The sequence below is a fragment of the Myotis davidii genome, unplaced genomic scaffold (assembly GCF_000327345.1).
Source record: "Myotis davidii unplaced genomic scaffold, ASM32734v1 scaffold860, whole genome shotgun sequence".
Lineage (NCBI taxonomy): Eukaryota > Metazoa > Chordata > Mammalia > Chiroptera > Vespertilionidae > Myotis > Myotis davidii.
Genome location: NW_006292442.1, coordinates 659,417 through 679,259, shown reverse-complemented (window position 1 = coordinate 679,259; position 19,843 = coordinate 659,417). Strand labels below are relative to the sequence as shown.

General features: G+C 39.4%; 1 long non-coding RNA gene across 1 annotated transcript in view; it reads left to right on the top strand.

Moving 5' to 3' along the window:
• The first annotated feature begins 18,288 nt into the window (after positions 1–18,288).
• Positions 18,289–19,843, top strand: part of LOC107183436 — an 11,941-nt gene continuing 10,386 nt past the window's right edge. Inside the window, exon 1 of the long non-coding RNA XR_001514224.1 lies at positions 18,289–18,299. This is a non-coding gene — a long non-coding RNA (uncharacterized LOC107183436). The remainder of the gene's footprint in view (positions 18,300–19,843) is intronic.

Genomic DNA, 19,843 nt, shown 5'->3' with positions numbered 1-19,843 from the left:
TTGAGTGAGGCTCTTCCTAAGCCTTAGGAGTACCCTAATTAAGTTAATAACAATGTACCTACCTATATAGTTTAAGTTTAAAAAAATTGGCTCTCAAAAGAAATTTCAATAGTTGTACTGTTGATATTTGGCTCTGTTGACTAATGAGTGCCAACCACTGGTAGTGCATGGTCTTATAGGGATACTCAGTGGTGGGGTTCAGGTAGTCAAATGGCCTTAGCAATGAGGAGTGTATAATGCAAAAAAATAAATAAATAAAGGAGATGATTTGCAGATAGTTCATGTTTATTATAAGTTTTTCGTTTACTTAGTTGAATAACTATTTTACACAGTGGGGAGTAAATGGTTGATTCATTCCCTCAATATGTAGTTCAAGTTGAATTTTTAAAAGTAGCTATTAAATGAAACAAATTCTGTGGCATTTAACCTCAGGGGACACTACCAATGAAGAAGGGAGTCCTGGGTTGGCTTCAATGGTGGCCATTAAAGGAATAAGGGAAAAGGTGAGGGAGACAAGGAAGGAGGGAGAGTCAATACAAGGATTAAACTGGTCACCACTTGATATCAGGAGCTCCTGGGGTTGTCTTTTGAGAAGCTGTATAAACAGCTACTTCTATTGACAGTGGATTTAGAAAAAGAAAGGGAAATACTTTATTCTCTAGCGCCTATTTCCCATTAGTCAAAGTTCATATCTACACGATGGAATGCATAACCAATGGACATAAGACACTGGGGAATAGGGGAGGCTAGGGGACTGTCTAGGGGGGGCGGGGAAATGGACACATATGTAATACCCTTTGTAATAAAAATTAAAAAAAAAAAGTTCAGCCCGTGGTGCCTTAATTTTCCATGCACTTTGGAGTTGTGCTCTAAGAAGTCCCCTGATTTCTCATACCCTGGAAAAAATGGTGAGCCTCTGTAGAAGAGGATAGGACCTCTCAGGTTTGTCCATAGGGAGTAGGTCAGACTCCACATGGAATAATTTGTCCAGTTGGTAGCCAGGGCTATAACAAATGGCCAAAATCCCGGGAGATGGGAGTGCCTGAAGTGGCATATAACAAATGTCTGATACATTAGTGCAGTCCAGTTCTATTTTGTGGTTTCACTTGAACTTTACTGAATTAATTCCCTTATTAATTAGTACTGATTAGGATGTTTTGATGCAGTTACAAATAATATAAACCCTAAGAGGGAGCAAATGAAGAGCTGATGGATGTCTGTAGCAATCTAATGTACTTTCCTTCTCTAAAACTTCTCTCTCCCTTGGTTTCTTTCTGCCTCCCTTGCCTTGTCATTACTTTCTCTTCTCTCTTTTCTACTATTCTTCCTCAGTGATCAGTCATAGCAGCTTCCCTCATTATTTCATTCCCAAGTATTTGAATGGATATTTGCAACTACATTTTGGTCACTCAATTATATATTTTCTATTAAGTTTTATTGTTATTTCCTCATTTTGATTCAGTCTTCAGAGAATAGTGACTCTAAGTTTTAGCTTTCAGCCTTTCTGCAAAGGAGCTAATAATCTGTGAACAGACACTTAAATGTACAATCTAATGAACCTTCCTATGAATTACTTTGTGAAGGGAAACTCAGCTTTGTAAGGCAAATAATAACTTCTTTATTTACCTTTGTACCAGGTTTGGGTGTTTGGATTTCAAATTGAATTTTCTTAATACAAAATGAGATAAAGTGGACTCAAATAAAAGGCAAAATGTTGCAACTCTCTCTTTTCTTTTTGTTCATAATTTGAAGCTCTTTTGGAGGGAACCTACCTCCTAGAATGTTTTGGGGATCATCTTTTTTACCATTACTCATAAATATATGTGGATTTTCTGGTTCAGAAGCTAAACATGGTGAATTGCTTTTGTATCCTTAGTACCTTGAGATAATATTGCAAGCTTAGACTGTGAGAGTATTTGTGTCTAACTCTTCATTACACTTCCTGGTTTCTTGATTTGTGTTATCTCAAGGCCTCTTCAATTTAAAGAATTACCATGGTTTGAAAAGAGTGCAGGTAAAGCTTTGTGTTCTGTGGCAGGGCTGGAGGTGTTCGGAGTGGGAAATTTAAAAAATATATATGTTTTTATTAATTTTAGAGAGAGAGAAAGGGAGAGAGAGGGGGGAGAGGAGGGGAAACACTTCCTGGTTTCTTGATTTGTGTTATCTCAAGGCCTCTTCAATTTAAAGAATTACCATGGTTTGAAAAGAGTGCAGGTAAAGCTTTGTGTTCTGTGGCAGGGCTGGAGGTGTTCGGAGTGGGAAATTTAAAAAATATATATGTTTTTATTAATTTTAGAGAGAGAGAAAGGGAGAGAGAGGGGGGAGAGGAGGGGAAGAGAGAGAGGCGGAGGAGGAGGGGAGAGAGAGAGAGAGAGAGAGAGAGAGAGAGAGAGAGAGAGAGAGACTGATCTGCTGCCTCCCATATGCACCCAGACTGGGGATCAAACCACAACTTAGGTACATGCCCTGACAAGGAATTGAACAGGTGACGTTTTCATGCAAAGGGACAACTGAGCCACAGTGGCCAGGATAGAAGTGGTAAATTTTTCTAGGACAATTCTTTTATAAAATGTGAAATTTTTTTTACAGTGATTTGGAGCTTTACTTTGCAGTTTATTTTGTGTTGGCTTTATTTAACATCAGATTTCTGATGATTTGCTTTCCACTGGTCTCTCCTCTATATTTTATTTACTGACTGCCTTGATTGTTTCTCTTTATTTTCTCTCCTATTTCTCTTCACTCAGTGTTCACTTTTTCTCTTCCTCCTCATTCATCTTCCCTTTCCCTTGACCTTTTCTATTCAGTGGACTCAATTTAATTTCCTCTCCCAAATTTTCCACTCCCCACCTTTAAAAACATGCCTTCTCTTCATTCCTCTCTTGATTTAGTTTTTCTTGATTACTCAAAAGAGTTTAGGCTGTGGTAATTTATCTTAATTAAAGATGAGGATAGCTCTGAAATAGAAAGCTATAAATGTCACAGAAATACTTGTATAATTTTCTGAAGCAAAAAAAAAATGACTTGCATTAACGATGAATAACTTCTATCATACAAAATTGATGTTGTTTGATGTTTAGAAAATAAATGCCCATACTCCATACTGTTAACCATTAGGAGTTTATCTACCTTTGTGTAAACTTGGAGAGTTAAAGTGGTTTTGCTTTCTTTTTCCTATCAATTCCCCCCCAACACACACACACACACACACACACACACACACACACAATTCTCATAGAAGTCTAAATTACACACGTGTGTGTGTGTGTGTGGCAGATGCATTTTGTGACCAAATTTAATTTCATCACAAATAAATTGCATCCAAATTTGATAGTTCATTGCCTACTGAGAGAATATGCTCTTTTGATAATGCTTAGGATTAAGTATGAGTGGCTAAGCCCAAGGATACAAAATCTGCTACTTGCTTTCCAATTTTAGAACGTAGATGTTTTTTCAAGTGAATTAACCTTGGCCAATTTCAACCATATCCATCGAGGGAAGAATTCTAGAAAGCTTCCTTTGTTCTGTTACATGATTGGGTAGATGAAAGGAAATGTTTAGATTGCATTTTGAAATGTTCAAAACCCCAGAGGATTGATTTTTAAGAAATAATTGTATTCAAGAGAGGCATATAGACAGAGAAGTGCACTAAACATAAGTACCGTGCTCTATCAATTTTCAGAAAGTAACCACTACTCAGATCAAGAAACAGAATACCGTCAGAACACCACATGACCACTCATGCCTGTCCTATTCACTATCTCACAGTCACCCCAACTTAACCTATGCAGTATAACTCATTTTAACTCACCTGCGATGACCCTATTTCCAAATACGGTCATATTCTGAGGTCCTGGGGTTAGGATTTCTTTTTTTCTTTTTGTTGATTTCAGAGAGGAAGGGAGAGGGAGAGAGAGAAACATCAATGATGAGAGAGAACCATTGATCAGCTGCCTCCTGCACGCCCCACACAAGGGATGGAGCCCGAAACCAAGATATATGTACTGGCATGTGACTTGAGTGGTCATACGGGATTATTTTTGGACTGAAACATGCAGTGTTCCCCTGGGCAAGATGGTTCCCCTGGTTCTTTGTCCATCGGAGTTGAAAAATGAATCCACGGACAGAAGATGGTATAGAAAAGGTGGAAATTTATTGAAGAACAAGTACAGACTCCCACGTGGGGAGAGGGAAAGAATCCCACAGCACAGACTCCCATGTGTGTGTGGGGGAGAGTCCCATCAAGTTCCTTTTTTCCTGGTTTATAAAGGCTGTAGTTTTTGTGCCTCGATATCCCCTCTGATTGGCTACTATTCCCCTTTGATTTGGTCATGATAGTAACTCCTGAGTTCAGAGGTCAAATCACACATGGGGCATGTGAGGACCTCCTTCTTTATTTTGTAAATATAGACCTTTGGTTACTCCCAGTTCTTTTACCATATAGAAATGTAACTTCTGTCTTTCCCTTGTCTTATGGAAGTGTAATTTTTGCTACTTCCAACTTCCTTGTCTTATGGAAATGTAACTGCTGCCTCCCCCAACTTTCTTGTCTAATGAAAATGTAACTTTTTGCAATTCTGTAGCCCTGTGTTTTTTTCATGGATCCCCTTAATTTAAAAATTTCCTAAACCTGTCTATATCCCCCTAAATTTCTTATTTCACTGGGAATTAAACCCTGACCTCCTGGTTCATAGGTTGACACTCAGCAACTGAGCCACCCTGGTCAGGCGATAACCTATTTTCTTGGTCCTTCCTAATTTCTAATGCCATAGATAAGTTTTGCTTATTTTAAAATTTATATAAATGAAACCATGAAATATGTACTGCTTTGTTCAGGATTGGATGTTCAGTAGGTAGCAGCGGTTTATTTATGTTGTGAATAAACCAAATTGTAGAATTGCTGGGTCATAGAGAATAGTTATGTACAGATTTCATAGATAGTACCAAAATTTTTCTAAAGGAGTTGGGCCAATTTATATTCCCACCAGCAGTGCTTCAGAGTTCCAGTTGTTCTACATTCTCCCCAACAAGTATACACTTTAGTGGCAGTCAGTACATTCACATTTTTTACAACCATCGCCAATATCCGTATCCATATTATTTTATCATCCCAAACAGAAACTCTGTACCTGTCCAACAATAATTCTACAGGCCCCTCCTCCCCTCGCTCCTGATAGCCACTTTTTTATTTTGTGTCTGTATGAATTTGACTATTTTAAATACCTGATATAAGTGGGACCATACAATATTTGTCCTTTTGTGTCTGGCTTATTTAGCTTAGCATAACATTTTAAGGTTCACCCACATTGTAGCATCTGTCAGAATTTCCTTCTTTTTAAAGGACTCACTCCTTTTTAATATCTCATTGCATGTATATACCGCATTTTGTTTACCTGTCATTTGTCAATGGACATTTGTTGTTGTTGTTGTTTTTCTACTTTTTGGCTATTGTGAATAACGCTGCTATGAACATGGGTGTACACATATCTGAGTCTCTGCTTCTAATTTTATTTTTGGTATATACCTAGAAGTGGAATTTCCAGGTCATATAGTAATTCTATTTATAATTTTTGAGGTATTATTAGAGTAATCTGAGTTACAGCCACTTTGTATATATGTGTAACAGTATCTCTTTGTGGTTTGAGTTTGCATTTTCCTCCTAACTAATGCATTTAACTGTCATACATCAGTTTATTAGCCATTTACCTCTCTAAAATTAATTTTTGTATATGGTATAAGATAGTAGTCAATGGGGGTCAGGGTGGGTAGGTAGGAAGAGATTAACCAAATTACTTATATGCCTAAAAGCATGACCCATGGACACAGACCTGGGGTGGGGTATCGGGTCAGGGTGGGCTAGAAGGGGATGATGGGGAACATAGGAGTCATCTTTAATATTTTCAACAATAAAGATTTTTAAAATTCCCCTTTTAAAATATGTATGACCAATTGATCTCTTCCACTTGCTTGGAAAACAATGTCATTTATCAGTGGCATTACATGTCATCTTGCCTTTGACATAAATCAAATTCCTTATATATGTGGTTCTGTTTATGGGACCTTTACTATGATTTTTTTAATTTGCCTACTGTTATAGAAAACCCTTTGTTTTAAATATGGCAGATTTGTTAAAACAAGTCTTAATGTCTAGTAATATAAGTCCTCTAATTTTATCTTTTAAAGATTATCTCAGTTATTCTTGATCTTTTGCATTTCTTTGAAACTGTCAAAATCAATTTGTTAATTCCCACAACTGAAAAAACTTCTAGGCTTTTATTGGCATTTCATTTCAATTATGCACAGAATTATCTTATTTAAAATATTAAAGTATTGAGTATTCCAGCCCATAGCTGTGGCATATCCCTCCTTTTATTTAGGGTTTTCATTTTTATTTTTTTATTTTTTTTTTAAATATATTTTATTGATTTTTTACAGAGAGGAAGAGAGAGATATAGAGAGTTGGAAACATCGATGAGAGAGAAACATCGACCAGCTGCCTCCTGCACACCCCCCACTGGGGATGTGCCCGCAGCCCAGGTACATGCCCTTGACCGGAATCAAACCTGGGACCCTTCAGTCTGCAGGCCGACGCTCTATCCACTGAGCCAAACCGGTTTCGGCTAGGGTTTTCATTTTTAAATATTGGTATGTAAGTTACTGTGTAGAAGAACTGTACATATTTTTCCTACTTATTACTAGGGATCTGACATATTTAATATCGTTAATGTTCTTTCTCTGTCTTTGATTTGTGACATGACAGTTTTATTATAATGGGTCTTGGAGAACTTTGTTTTAGATTGAAATTTGGGGTTGTTCTATTAGTTTTGTGGACTTGGATATCCAAGTCTCTCCCCAGGTTTGAGATTTTTCTCAGCCATTTTTTTCTTTAAATATGCTTCTTCCCCTTTCTTGCTCTCCTCTTCTTTTGTTACTCCAATGATGAGTAGACGTTTTTCTTTTTCTTTTTTTTTATTTATTTTTTTATTAGTTAAGGTGTTACAAATGTTTCTTAATGGTGCCTCTTAAGTCCCATAGACTTTCTTCACTCCTTTTCATTCTTTTTCCTTTTTGCCTCTTTGACTAGCTAATTTCAGATGACCTGCCTTTGAGATCATTGATTCTTTCTTCTGCTTATTCCAGTTTGTTTTTTAAGCTCCCTATTGAATTCTTTACTTCAGTCATTGTATTCCATGACTACAAAATTTCTGTATGTGTGTATTTTTTATATTTCCTATATCTTTATTAAACTTATTTTGTTTTTATATTGCTCTTCTGGTTTGATTAAACCATTTATTTCTGTTCCCTTTTAGCTCTCTGAGTATCTCTAGAACAATTATTTTGAATTATTTGTTTGGCAATTCCTGTATTTATATTTGTTTGGGGTCAGTAACTGAATTTATTGTTATGCTTTGGTGGAGTCATATTTCTTGATTCTTCATCATTTCTGCAGCTTTGTGTAGGTGACTGAGCATCTGAAGAAACAGCTACTACTAACATTGATAAAGAAAGACATTTGGCCAACTGGCCTGGGTCAGTGGTTGAGCATTGACCAATGAACGAGAAAGTCACAGTTGGATGCCTGGTCAGGGCACATGCCCAGGTTGCAGCCTCTATCCCCCGTGGGGGGTGCAGGAGGCAGCCAATTAATGTTTCTCTCTCATAATTGATGTTTCTATCTCTCTCTCCCTCTCCCTTCCTCTCTGAAATCAATAAAAATATTTTTTTTAAAAAGAACAACCTTTGAGTTTTTGCAAGGGCATGCTGGAGCATGCTGTGACCCTGGATCTAGCAATGCAGGGTAGAAATATGAGGGGTACTTGGTGGCCCCAGTTTCGCGGGGAATGGTTACTTATTGGATCATGTTACCACAATATTAACAATGTATGGGTCTTGGTGAGTGCTGCAGAGGATACACAGAGGTTGAAAAGACAGTTTGATTCTTCAGCTGTAAATCCAGGTCCAATGGCTAGGGACCAGAACAACAGCAGACACTGATGGTGGCTGGATTGATTGGTGTGCACCTGCTTGTCTATGGGGGCCAACTGACCCTGCCTGTGTTGTAGCTGGAGCCAATTACAAACACAAGCTTGGGGCCAAGAAAAGTAGCAGGTGTCAGGGCCAACTGCAGGTTGCAGTTGCTAGGGGCCTAAGTTATCAGCATTCACTAACTACCATGGCTGCTGGTTCTCACCATGGACACATGGCAGTGGAGACTAGTATCAGGAGTCAGGCTGGAGGCATGCAGATGCACTGCTGGAGAAGATAGTAGCAGGTTTGCACAGTGGTGCAGGCTAGTAATAGTAGATAAGACTGAATCTGGACCCACATGCAGCTATAGGCACCCTGAATATCTGTGTGCTCTCCTATAGCTATACAGCCTCTCCACAGACAAGCACACATCAGTGGAGGCTGCTAACAAGGATCAGACCAGGAGTGTGCAGGTGCATGGATGGAGGGGCTAGCAGCAGATGAGTTTAGTGGTGCAGGCCAGTGACAAGTAGCTATGGGGGTCCTCGCTGTCCGGGTACACTCTTTTTTTTTAAAAAAATATTTTTTATTGATTTTTTACAGAGAGGAAGGGAGAGGGATAGAGAGTTAGAAACATCAATGAGAGAGAAATATTGATTCAGCTGCCTCCTGCACACCCCCTACTGGGGATGTGCCCACAACCAAGGTACATGGTCTTGACCAGAATCGAACCTGGGACCCTTCAGTCCACAGGCCGACACTCTATCCACTGAGCCAAACTGGTTAGGGAAGGGTACACTCTTATGGCTACACAGTATCCCTATTGTGTTCACACAGAAGTGTTAGTTGGTGGTGAGGATGTAGATGAAGGCAGGGAGGTATACATCTGTGGGTAATTGCAGAGGATCCCAGTGGTATAGGAGAGTAACAGGAGATGGGGCAAAATTCTGGCCTGCAAGCAGCTTGGGTGCCTTGGCTACTGACATACTTGCACATTTTCAAGGTTATAAGTTCTTGCCATGTATGCACACACGACAATGGAGGCTGGTGACAAGTATCAGGCCAGCAACATGCAATGTATAACGGGTGGGGCTACCCCCAATTGTGTGCACCATGGTGGAGTGTTAGCTGTGTGGTTCTAGGCTGTTGTCTTACACATACACACACACACACACACACACACAGTCACAGATGCCTGGGCTGGCTGCTGGTGTAGTTCATGGGCTCTGTTGGAAGTGGTGTGGGGATAAGGAGCAAGGGGAGGAGGGGACTCATGTGGCTGGCATCAGCAAATGTAAATACCCATGGAACAAAAACTGGTGAAATCTGCAGGGTGTCTGCATTGGTTTGCTGCACATTGGTTTCCTCAACAGTGAAAGTTGCTGGGGTGCTCTGCAGAGCAGGTCACCTTGGTTGATCCCACTACAAAGCTGATGTTGGTAGCCCCTGCTTTTTGTTATTGTTTTTTTTTTCCTTAAATCTCAGATTTGCTGGTCTCTGAATGGAGTGAAACTAAAGTGTGTTCTTCATGTGGTACCCCAAAAGGCTGGGAAATCTGGTTGCTCAACACACTCTCCCTTTCCTTGTGAAGGAAAATCTTTTGAACATCAGAAGTTCGCAATAGGCACTGAGCAATGATGGTTTTGGGGATGGAATAATGTAGGCAAAATAAAACTGTTTTTCCTATTGGTTTTGCTCAGTCATTCTTAAGATTTTTGTTCCACTATGTTATGCAATTTTCTTTTAAATTTTAAGTTTATTGAGGTAACATTGGTTATAAATTTCAGGCATACAACATTACAATTCAATATCTGTATACTCTATTGCATGCTCAACACCAAAAACCTAGTGTCCTTCCATTACCATGTACTTGACCCCATTTGCCCAATTTTTCCTTCCCCACCACCATTCCCCTCTGGTGACCACTATTCTATTGTCTATATCTATAAATTAATTTGTTACTTTTTGGTTTATATTCCACATATTAAGGAAATCATAGGGGTGTTTTTTTTTTCTTTCCATCTGACTTATTTAACTTAGCATGATACCCTCCAGATCCATATATATTGTATTAAGTGGACTTCAGATCTCTCCCAGAGCTGTTTTTGTTTGTGGATACCTGTTAGATTGTTGATCTTTCTGAGATCTTCTACTCTTGGTGGTGTCTCTTTTCGCAAAGATTCTTTATTAAAATTCCTTATTGATTTCCTTTGGAGCTTTTAATCATTAAAAATATTTTAGTAGAGTAATGACAAGAAGAAACCAGTTGAATTCAGTGAAAATATTAAATCAACAATGTGTTATGTATAGTTTTATAAGACTAGGGGCCCAGTGCATGAATTCGTGCACCTTGAAAGGCACTGTGGGCCACAAGGCTGTGGTGGGCACAGGGACGGGTCTTGGAACATCCTCTGCACTTGTGCCTGGCCCCTCCCACTGCAGCCCCTGATCCCCTGTTGCTAGCAGCCCCGCTCCCACCACTGCTGCTCCCATGCGCTGATGGTGCTGGTCCAGCTCACACCCACTCACGGCACAGAGCAATCGGGGCTGGCACCAGCAGCAGGTGCAAATGGGGCCAGTACCATTAGTGGGTGTGAGTGGAGGCTGCTGCCTCAATTGCCCTTCTGGAGCGGGGGAGGTGGAGAAGCCCTTAGGGGTGAGCAGGGCAGGCAGCTGCCACTCGCATCCTCTGACAGCACCCAGTGATCAGGGCCGGTGCCAGGCGTTGGCAGCAGGTGTGCATGGCAGCTCTGGTGCCAGCAGTGGGTGCAAGTGCTGGGCAGGACTGAAGCATGGGAGCAAAGAATTTTCAGTAACCACCAGAGGCTTGCCCAATGACAGCGACCAGCACCCTGCCTTGGTCTGGAGCCCCCATTCACCTGCTCCACCATCCCACTGTGGCTGATGCCCACCATGTTCTGCACTCTGCCACCTGCTGCCGATGTCCATTATGTTCCGCACATGCACCCTGGTGGTTAGCACATATCATAGTGACCGGTTGTTCAGTTGTTCTGCCATTTGGTCTATTTGCATATTAGCCTTTTATTATATAGGGCTAGAGGCCTGGTGCATGAAATTCATGCATGGGAGGTCCCCTCAGCCCGCCTGCACCCTCTCCAATCTGTAGGTCTCCCACATTAGATTGTGAACTCCTTTCTGAGCAAAGGCTATATTGATTAATCTTAGGTATTTCCCTCCACAGGCTCAGCATAGTATCTGACAAAGAATAGTTGGGACCCCTTGGGGATGTCCAACTGCCAGTTTAGGGGATCGGTCCTAAACCAGCAGTTGAACATCCCTCTCACAATCCAGGACCACTGGCTCCTAACTGCTCACCTGCCTGCCTGCCTGATTGCCCCTAACTGCCCCCCGCCGCTGGCCTGGTCACCCCTAATTGCCCTGCCTGCTGGCCTGGTCACCCATTACTGCCTCCCCTGCCAGCCTGGTTGCCCCTCACTGCCCCTCGCAGCTGGTCATCCCCAACTGCCCACCATGTGGGCCTGGTCACCCCACGCAGCCTGCTTGTTCAGTCATTTGGTCATCCCTCACTAACCCCCCTGCTGGCCTAGTTGCCCCACACAGCCTGTTCGGTCATCTGTTCAGTTGTGATGATTGCTTAGGTTTTTATTATTATAGATAAGACCAATTAGAAAAGTTTGTCTACAATACTACAAATGGTCATGTTAAGTCTTCTTCCAGACCAGACACATTCAAATCCTGTCAATGTCATGAAGTTGTCCCTTTCTTCTTTAGTTGAATATTTTTGAAGGAAATTGAGTAAGGAATAAAATATATCTGTCTTTGTTAGCAAATCCGGGGGAAAGCATGCTGAAGTCTTTTGAAACTAATATGTATATTATTATGAATTCATGAATAGATACCTCATTGTTGTTGGGTCTAATAGGGGTTATTCAAATTTGAGGAAAACCTCCTTCCATGATCCATTGAGGGAAATTGGCAATGAACTTGCCAGCTGTGTGTCTGGCTCAAGAAATCCTCCTTTCTCTCTCTACCCATCAAAATAGTTTTTCAGACAAGTAGGTCTCCCACATTAGATTATGAACTCCTTTCTGAGCAAAGGCCATGTTGATTAATCTTAGGTATTTTTCTCCACAGGCTCAGCATAGTATCTGACAAAGAATAGTTGCTCCATAAATAATAGTTAAGGAAAACCAAATCCATAAGTTTCATGTTATCCCCTCAGGCCCCTGTGGTCCTTAGGAGAAATGACTAGTGATAGGTTAATCAGGTAAAAGGTATGTATACTAGTTAACTGTTACCTCTCTTGAATTAAAAAGCACCTTAATCTACTTATAAAACACAAATCTCTGAAAAGGCTCTTACCAAGTGAACATAATTGTGAAAATATTCTGGCAGATGAGAGCAAATAAAGTGAACTTTCTGTGAAGACTGAATTCACTTATTTTAGATGTATGGACAATCTTGCTTATAGGCTGCCTCTGTACTCTAGTATACCCATCAGAATAACCTTGTGCTTTAAAAAATACAGGGTGATCCATAAAGGATTGAAAGCTTCATAGATTAATTTCTCAGTAATAAAATTATATAATTTCTGCAATTTTCAAAACCATATGGAAATGAATCCCTTTTGCACATTCAGATTCAGTGAAGAGGCTACATTTTATTCAAGTAAAAATGAACCACCAAGATTTCCTCTGATGAGGCAATAGAAACCAATATGACACATGTAAAAAAGTTGTCAAAAGTTAATAACTTATGTGCCATCTCTTGCACATGAGACTTTGAGCTATCATTTTATTTGTACAGTGACAGAAATACTATGTTGGACATGTTAATGGAGTGAGCTTTTTCTCCATTGTTAAGTGTCTCTTAACTTCACTTTCCAGAATGATGAGTCTCTGCTTTACTTCCATCACAAATGTAAAGGTCCATTAAGAACCATCTAACATGGAGGTAGCCTGGATATAGTGTTCAAAACTTTGATCTACCTTAAAAGTAGCAGCCACGTAGATCCCTAGTTGTTACATTATGCAAATCATTTTTCATGTGTGCATGTCTTTAGAACTTTGTGTCTTGTAACATTTCTTTCTTGAATGGCTGAGGAAATCAAAGAATATAACCTTGCTGATATTCATACCATTGACATTCTGGGAACAATTGCTATAGGACAGTGATGGCGAACCTCTGACACGTGAACTCAGTTTTTTGGTTGATTTTTCTTTGTTAAATGGCATTTAAATATATAAAATAAATACCAAAAATATAAGTATTTGTTTTACTATGGTTGCAAATATCAAAAAATTTCTATATGTGACACGGCACCAGAGTTAAGTTAGGGTTTTTCAAAATGCTGACACGCGGAGCTCAAAAGGTTCGCCATCACTGCTATAGGACTAAACCTGTGCCTGTGGCATAAGAAATAGATATTGAGCATTTGTAAGATTATAAAAATAATTGTGATAGATCCTTTATAAATTAATCTGGCTATATGCTTATATATACAATGAGTGACCACATTATTATGAGGGGCCACCTAAGCAAGGTAAAGTCTCCCTCATGTTCTTGAAACCACTCCTGCATAATACGAGCACCATGGCATGGCACACTGTCTTGTTGGAAGAAGCCATCTCCTTTGGGATACGCCATCAACATGATAGGATGAACTTGATCAGCAACAGTACCTAGGTATGTTGTGTTATTCAGATGTTTATAATGATCTGGCCCTCTAGCAACTTCAGCACAAAATTATAGCTAATTTGCCTACAAACATCAAGTGGTTATAATAATCTGGCCACTCAGTATATATACCATAGTTACTGAGTAATTCATTTTAGAACCTGTTTAATTATTTTATGAATCACCCATATAACATGCCTTGGATTTTTTTTTTCACATATATTAAACTTAGCTTGAGGCTAGCCATTGCATGTTTAAAATACTCCAAAAAAATGTTGGTTTGAAACAAGAGTGGAAAATCCCTTAGTAATGGTCACATCTGTTTGCCTTATTCTGTTCTCCAATCTGAACCAACGATACTGATCTCTACTATCCTCTGCAACTCCCACCCAAAATTAAGACATATACACATGTGCACATGCACATGCACACACACATACACATATGTGCTTGCATGTGAGTGCACACATGAATCTTGAATATGTGTATTGAGAGCTACTAGAGATTAAATCATATCTCCTTCCAACAGTCCTCTGAAAATACACCAACCTGGTGATATTAACTTAATCATACATCATAATTGCATAACCGCACATTGTAATTATGTAATTACATGTGTTAACACTCAATAAAAAATTAGACATAATCACCCTTAGAACATAAACACATGATGACAAAAACTTACTTGATAGACACCAGGAATCTACATGGAAAGCAAAATGCATTAAATGCTATTCTTAATCTGCTATTCTGATCCTTTCTGCCTGGTAGTTTTCATGAGGTGAAACTAGCAAGACACCTTGCATTCAGGATAGAGAAAGAGCTTTGGAAATGTATTCTAACTGAAGATAATGGAAATGAAAAAAATCAGGAAAGTATTTATTGGTCAAATTTGCTAAGATCACACTATGAATCAATCCTGAAATTAAACATTTTAAATTTATTTATATATTTATTATTTAAATTCTTATTGGATTTCTGACAAATGGGGTATCATTACATGTAGACATTATTTTAGAAACAGGCTTGCACCCCTCCATCTGCCCATTCATTCACTCATTTCTTCATATATCATATATATTTTGAATACCAATCATGTAATGGGACATGAGTTAAACACTGGTTTAGGTCCTTATTCTTCAGTCAGCACCCGAATGATTTTACCTTCTTCCATAATGTGAAATGCATACCTTTCCCATCAAAACTTCCATTACGTGTCTCTATCATGTCTGATTGTAACTGAGGTCATAATGAGTTGTCAGAGTCTCAGAAGCTAAAAAAAGATTCATGTTGAAGTATTCAGGAGCTAAAAGTTGATTTCTGTAATGGTACTGATAGGCATTGAGGCAATAGTGCTCCTGTCTGGAGGCCATTAATATGTTTAAAGTGCTGTCTCTATTCAGGTCTAAAGCTACAGTTTTGCCTACCTGGTTTGGCTCAGTGGATAGAGCGTCGGCTCATAGACTGAAGGATCCAGGGTTCAATTCTGGTCAAGGGAACATACCTTGATTGCAGGTTGGATCCCTTGCCCTGGTCGAGACACATGTGGGAGGCAACCAATCAATGTGCTCTCACATCAAAGTTTCTCTCTCTCTGTGTCTCTCCCCCTCCCTTCCACTTTCTCTAAAAATCAATGGAAATATATCATTGGGTGAAGATTAACAACAACAACAAAATAAAGCTAGAAGCTGAGGGAGTGCCTCCAGTCTTCAAGCAAGACACCTTCCTAATGCTTATGTCCACCACTACCATTGGACTGTGTTCTCCTTAAGGAAATAGGCAGCATCTAAATAAAACCCAGTGCATAGCAAAGTGTCTTTTGTGGGACATGTCTTCTGTATATTCTTGCTAACTCTCTGAATGGAGAGGAATTAAATAATAAACACAGCTATCCCTGCCCATATTTCCATTCTGTAATAATCAAAAGTGAGTTGTGTGTTTTTTCACATGAGTACTATTCATATATTTCTAAAATCTTTTTTTTTTATATATTTTATTGATTTTTCACAGAGAGGAAGGGAGAGAGATAGAGACTTAGAAACATCGATGAGAGAGAAACATCGATCAGCTGCCTCCTGCACATCTCCCACTGGGGATGTGCCCGCAACCCAGGTACATGCCCTTGACCGGAATCGAACCTGGGACCTTTCAGTCCGCAGGCCGATGCCCTATCCACTGAGCCAAACTGGTTTCGGCTATTTCTAAAATCTTTAAATCAAATATCTATAGATCATACTCTATTTTGCTTACCAACTACCAATTATCATCATTATTCTAGAGGTACTTGACTTAAATATCTGTTAACTCTTTAATTGGAAGATAATGCTAGCTATCTCACAATAAACAGATACCTAAGCCCCAAGGGAAGATGTTTTTTAAATAAATTTTGTTGTGAATATTTTCAAAAAATAAGATCAGTGGGTTATAGAATCTTGGAGTTGGAAGGGAACTTAGAGGTCCTCTGGTCCAATCTTCCAGCTTCCACCGAGTATAGAAATGTACACTAGTATGTCTTTGGCAGGTAGGCATTTAGCTTGCTTAAATATTTTTAGAGCAAAGAAGTTCAATATTATATAATCCAACCCATTGTGTTCTGTCCATGGACCTCCTTATATTGAACTGAAATGTACCTCATTTTTGCTTCTCGTTGCTCCTAATTCTCCTCCAGTGGCTGCAAAGGATAAGTTTATGTCTTTTTCCACATGTTAACTTTTCAGAGAGGGAGCTATCATCTTTATTCAACTTCTGCTTCCATTTCTTTGTTTTCTTTTGCCACCTAGACATTGTCAGGTTTTCATATATCCTTCATATGTCGTAGTTTTAGAATTACTTAGCCCCATTTTTTTTTTATCTCCTTCTGGTTGTCAGTGTTCCTCTGACAATATAAGGCCCACATCTAAATTCTTATTCTGGGTTGGCTTAGCCAGGTCATATATCAGAGAGCCTATTAAATTATCCTCCCATTGAGGAAGGATTATTTCTTTCTAAGGGAAGAACTATTCTTTATTAAATTATATCACTTGATCCATCATGTTAGTCTACTGAGATGTCTTTGAAACATGATTCTGTTATATTAATTATCTGTTTCATTTATTTGATTCATAAATGTGGTAAATCAGTGAACTTTCTGTGATTACCACCAAGTTATTGATAGGGTGTGTAGGAACTATGACAGAAACAGGTTGCCACTGATTTATTCATTGGGGTACATTCTGTGACAATGGTCACCTGACTTCACAAGTATCTGCTTAACTGAATCTGCATAGTTGCCAAAGTTAAAATATCTCCTTATGTAATCTACATAACTCTAATTGTAGCATTCAGCAAATCTGCCAGGTAAGTAACACTATTGAAAAAAAGAAATGAACATGATTTTTTTAGCCAATTATATTAGCTGCTTTTATAAGTACCTAAAAGCCATTTGTTCAATAACCCAATCTTTTCCCTTTTCTTTTTTTAAAACATATTTTTATTGCTTTCAGAGAGGAAGGGAGAAGGAGAGAGAGAGATAAAAACATCACTGATGAGAGAGAATCATTGATTGACTGCCTCCTGAGCACCCCCTCCTGGGGGGTCAAGCCTGCAACCCAGGCATGTGCCCTTGACCTGAATCAAACTTGGGACCCTTTAGTCCGCAAGCCGATGTTCTATCCACTGAACCAAACCAGCTAGAGCCAGAATGTTTTAACCCTGTTAAAATACGCATGACTCTGAAGAGTGTTAAATATTACTTGGGATAGTGTTAATGACAAGCATAAATGCATGCTGGAGCTGAGAGACTTGGAGAGGGATAGAAGGATATTTTTGAACAAATAAGTCTTCTTGTGGTATCCCCTAGAAGGGAACACTGTATATAGATACTCACTTACTCTGCCATGACACTTCGTAGGTAGCAGTGAGTTTGAGGCATTTTCCACCGACTTACGCCATACTTGTGACAAATTGGATGGTGGACACAATATGACAGGAAATGTTTCTGACTCAACAGATTGAATTTCAAACACCAGTCTCCTATGGGCTCTTAAATGCAGGCTGGGTGTGTTTCCTGGGATACAATATTGGCCTGTAATGCTCTCAACTTGGCTTTCTTCTCCAGAGGCTGTGACTACTCTTGTGTTACCTTCTCACACCTTGGTTTGACATAAAGGCTGAGAAAATACAGTTCTCATTCCTGATGGGGTGAGGAAGAATTAATTAGAACAGAATGACTTTCTCTTTCCTGGCTCCAGCTTAAGTATGTCTGCATTTCTCTTTTCAGTATCACCTTGTGTCATTTCTGAGCTTTCAGGGAGAGAAAAAAAAAAAAAAAAAAACAGGTGACTGCTGCTCCCTTTATGATAAGTTGCATGGCCCAGTTAGCCATAATCCTGAGAAATCGAGTTTTTGGTATCTGTGGCAGATAATTGACAACCATAGTCCATTTAATCAAATCGATTCCAACTTGGTAATTATTAAGACATATCTTGAGTAAAAACACAACCATATGGTTCAATATGTTAAATCATTCTCTGCTTGCAAACACATCAAAACACATGTCTCTCTCTCTCTCTCTCCCTCTCTCTCTCTCTCTCTCACACACACACACACAACACACACACACTACACCACACACACAAACACGTATACACACATAGGAGCTTACTTCCTAAATTTTCCCTATTTTGTCAACTGTGCCAGTACAGAATGTGAAGGTGAAGTCAGTAGGGAGTGGGGGCACAGTTTCATAGTTGACTTGATATAACGATTTCTGTGGCCTTCTCATTCTGCCTTCTTTTTTCTCTACTTCAGCTACATTGGCATCTCTTATAATTTGGCAATGCATGGGGTCACTTAAAGTTTACTAGAAACTCTGAATATAGAGAGTTTCCCAAAATATATGTTCCAGTTGGTATCTGTACTCACCATGATAATCCTCTGAAGTTACAGCTACTCTAAGAGAAGACCACATAAATGTAATAATTCAGAGAGGGTCTTGTTCTTTTGAACTGCTAGGAAAGGAAGGCAGCAAACTAAAGTTTGTGGCTGCTTGAGATCTCAAAAAGGCAAGGAAAACACTAGTTTTCACATAGATCTTTTGATTGCTATACTTGTGAAGCTATTTTGCAAAGAAACTCTCTTGTCCCTATTTATTGCTACTTAGCCAGCTTCAATATCCAAGGGCAGGGAAAATAAGAGAACTCTGGGCTGGTATAAATTGGATTATCAAAAAAGGAACTAGATAAAGAGGCAATAAAGATTTCTGCTCTAATATTTTTCAAAAATATTTGGTGGGAGCCCAGCTGGTGTTGCTCATTGGTGACTATCAATCTATGACCCAAGAGGTCATGGTTCGATTCCCACTCAGGGCACATGCCCAGGTTGCAGGCTTGATCCCATGTGGGGCACGCAGGAAGCAGTTGATCAATGATTCTCTCTCATCATTGATATTTTTTCTGCCTCTTTCTTCCTCTCTAAAATAATAAAAATATATTTTAAAACAAAACAAACAATATTTGATGAGATATGTCTTTCTCATTCAGGTCAGATGCTGTTAAATCATTAGCAGCTGGACATTTTGGGGATATGAATTGAGACTTTCTGTTTGTTTCCAGTGGGCAGATGTGAATGATTCCTTTCTGTCAGCTCGCCCATTCTCAGGAAACTAGATTTGTCATTCTGTTTTTAGGGTCATGGAGTCACCCAGTCATCACCTGCTGGCTGCCTACCTGCTTTGACAGAGAAGGAAATTGAGGGTGTTAGTGGAGATCATTTAGGGTCACTCAGTGAGTGTATTGACAAGAAACCACAAGAGTGCTTCAGCACATTTGAATTTACAAGAAAATAAGACCAAGTAGAAAAACAATACAGTTTGGTTACAAAACGCTTTTTTTATAAAAAGAATTGCACTGTATCATTTTTTCTGTATATCCATGAATATGTATTTTTTCTTGCCTTTCCCATCAGTCATAGCAACTACACTAATAAAAGAGAAACATGCAAATTAACCATCACCCACTCTGCTCAACCAGCCATTTAGATGAGTATGCAAATTAACCCACCAAAGATGGCTGTTAATTTGCATACACAGGAATGAAGCAAAGACTGAAGACAACATAGAAGGAAGCCAAGTGCTGCAGAAGGGAGCAAAGTAGAGGCAGCGGAGACAGGAATGGAGCCAAGGCGGCGGAGGTGGGAGGTGGGAAGTGGGAGTGGAGCCAGGGCGTGGCGGGTGGTGGGTGGC